General features: G+C 38.8%; 1 pseudogene; it reads left to right on the top strand.

The window, feature by feature from the left end:
- Positions 1–830: 830 nt before the first annotated feature.
- On the top strand, positions 831–1,703 carry LOC149138469 (uncharacterized; annotated as a pseudogene).
- Positions 1,704–3,336: the final 1,633 nt, after the last annotated feature.

Raw genomic sequence — 3,336 nt, forward strand, 5'->3', positions numbered from 1 at the left:
GATGCTAGCATATTCCCATAACTTTCTCCGATGTCTTTGAATGCATCACATTCCAAAATGAAATGTTTTTCGGATTCCACTGTCCAGGACTTGCAAAATGTACACACCCGCTCTTCCCAAACTTCTTTAAACCTTTTCCACTATCGTGTTTCACACTGAAATTGATGCGAGTTAGTTCTTAATTGAGCAATAAGAACCTTTGCCCTCCATGGAATGTTAGCTCCAATGAACTCTTTTTGTTGTAGATCACACTTAGGGTTGAATTCCTCAATGTAGTACTTATTCTTTCTACCCAATTCATTTCCCTATACCTTTTACGAAACTTCTTCATAACAAAATCCTTTAACTTCTTGCTATTTGTGGGACAGGCATTGAGGTAGATATTCCAGTTTTGCATCCATATGTAATTTTGTTTCATCCATGTTTTCTCTCTTTCACTCATGTCTTCATTGAAGATAACATTAGGCCATCTACCATCGGATTATTTTGCCACCCAGATTCAGGGTTGGCGCTGTGACCCACACAATCCAGCCACAAGAAGATAAGAGATTTTAACATTGTGAACGTTAATCCAAGAAGATAGGTGTTTTATTTGCTAGAATAATGTCTTCCGGCCTGTTACTAATATATATCTGATCATGGCCAGATTCTGCTGGTAGCTGTGAGAATAGTGGAGCAAAAGGATGTAGAGTAAGACAGAGTCAAAGCGTCAGACAACAGATTACATGAAGGCCAACAGATACCTAATACACAGTCTTCTAGTACAAAAGGAGCTATACCTCGGTTCCTTATGTGAAGTTAGAGATGGATCAGAACCGTGGCATTTTTGTATGATAATGTTTAAAAACAGGAACTTTGACACAGAATCAGGTTTATGCCCTCAAAATGGTAAACCGATAGGTCCTTTTAAAGCTCGAAGATTCCCCTGTTTTGGCCAAGGCTGTACGAACCAGCCTCTTGTCTACCATAATTGGTCCAGAATTCAACCAGGAGGCAGCCTGAAGGGTAGCTTCTATGGAAGTTATGATTTAGATGCTGATTTAAAATCAGGAGTAGAAAATCACTCTTATTATTCTGTAGTATGGGAGAAGAATCCTACAACAGGGAGTTGATGTTGTATCTGTGTGCTGATGCTACTCGAGGATATTCGGGAGGATACCATTACAAAACTCGGGGAATGATGAAGCGGCTTCCAGAATCACCCAACTTTAAGGTTCACTTGACACTCAGTGTAACCAAGGGAGGTGGCCCAAAGAGCCAGTTTTATCTCATTGATATGGGGAGTTGCTGGAAAAATGATGGAAGGTCATGTGATGGGGATGTAAAGACTGATGTTACCAGATACAGTGAGATGATATCAACCCAAGTGTTACCATTTTTTGCCACCCAAACAGTGTTAAGTATGCCCTCCTTATCACATCACTGCCACAGGTGCCAAGATCTACAGAAATGATACAAAACACTTTCCATATGCTGCATACCACTATTACTGCTCCCCGGGCAATGCACAGCATTTGGAGAAGCCTTCTGGCATTTGTGACCCATACAGTAATCCACAGGCACAGGAATTAATGCAGTTATTAGCACATCCAGAATGTGCAGTCCATGGGTATCCCTCGAAGAGTGGAGTAGGATGGGTTGGAATCCCTAGAACATGGGACCTAGATGTTGGAGCTCTCTCCAGCCGTTTATACTTCTATTAAGTAAGCTGTAATTTCTTTGTTTTGATGTATTTTCTATGTAAAGTTAACTAGTAATCGATGTTTTTGCTTGCTATTTCGGCAAGTTTTGGGACAATGATGCATACATTTATTTGTTTGGAGAAAATTTGAAAGAAATATTGTTTTGATCTTTTCAGAAAATTTGAAAGAAATATTATTCTGATCTTCTGACATGGCTTTCACTGATCACTTTTAACTCTCTGAATTTTGGAAGTTTTCAACATCAGCATAAATGTATTTTAACCCTAAATTTAATAAGCCCCGATCGGGATTAAAAATTCAAGGTGTAAACAATGAGATCTCAATGCTTTTATGATCTCTTGAGACAAGTAACAAATGAAGGTTAAGATAGATTTAAGTTCATCCAACTTGTTCAGCTTTGTGCATGAATCTTTATTTAAAAGTTCCACAACGATAGGACCCATCTTTTCGGGGGGATCCCTTTGTTACAAGTCCTGTCAGGGTTCCCCTAAATATCACATATATATAGATTGTTGCAAGGAATACTGAGATGTATTTTTTGTAAATTACTTCCTTTCAATGATGAATCTGTTAGTTCAGAGCATACATAACACACAACAGATTTATACTCAGAGACTTAGACGGCAATAGCAAAGAATAATTTCAGAGACAGACAAATGGAGAAACAACAAGATTACTCAATCAGAAACAGCAGAATAGATAAAACAATCACTGGAGAACAAAAATCACTTTGCATTACGTAACAGGCCTGGACCTTGGCTTGCTTTCCTTGGCCAGAGAAATTACAAATTTATAGAGGTTGAAGAAGGATCTAGAATCTTGCATGTGATTTAGATGGAGATCTAAAAACTAATGGCGGTGTAGAAAGATCTAGAATCTTGCATGTGATTTAGATGGAGATCTAGAAACTAATGGCGGTGTAGAAGGATCTAGAATCCTGCATGTGATTTAGATGGAGATCTAGAAACTAATGGCGGTGTAGAAGGATCTAGAATCCTGCATGTGATTTAGATGGAGATCTAGAAACTAATGGCGGTGTAGAAGGATCTAGAATCCTGCATGAATTTGGCTTCACACTTAACATTCTCCCACTTGAAGCCAAATAAGAGTCATGAATCAAGTCACACCGAGTCCTACCATGCCTCTACATAACTCATGTTTATTTCATGGTAGAATCTTAGTGAGCATATCAACAAAGTTCCTATCTGTATGGATCTTTTCCAAGGATAATTGTTCTTCCTCCAACACATGCCAGCTCCAATGGTACCTTAAATCAATGTGCTTGGTTTTTGAATGAAATGCTGCGTTTTTCGCCAAGTGAATGACACCCTAACTATCACAATATAACACATACTTATCCTGCTTTATTCCTATCTCTCCTAGGAATCGCTGCATCCACAACATCTCTTTACAAGCTTCTGTTGCAGCTATGTACTCTGCTTCTGTTGTAGAGAGGGCTACTATTCTTTGTAGCCTTGACACCCAAGATACTGCTGCACCTGCAAATGTATACAAATAACCTGTAGTGGACTTTCTGGTGTCCATATCTCTAGCCATATCTGCATCTGTAAATCCTTCAAACACAGTCTCATCATAACCAAAACATAAACAATAATGACTAGTACCCTTGAGA

This window comes from Pinus tabuliformis, chromosome X, assembly GCF_031772625.1.
Source record: "Pinus tabuliformis cultivar Carrire ecotype Pingquan chromosome X, CPIR1, whole genome shotgun sequence".
Classification (NCBI taxonomy): domain Eukaryota; kingdom Viridiplantae; phylum Streptophyta; class Pinopsida; order Pinales; family Pinaceae; genus Pinus; species Pinus tabuliformis.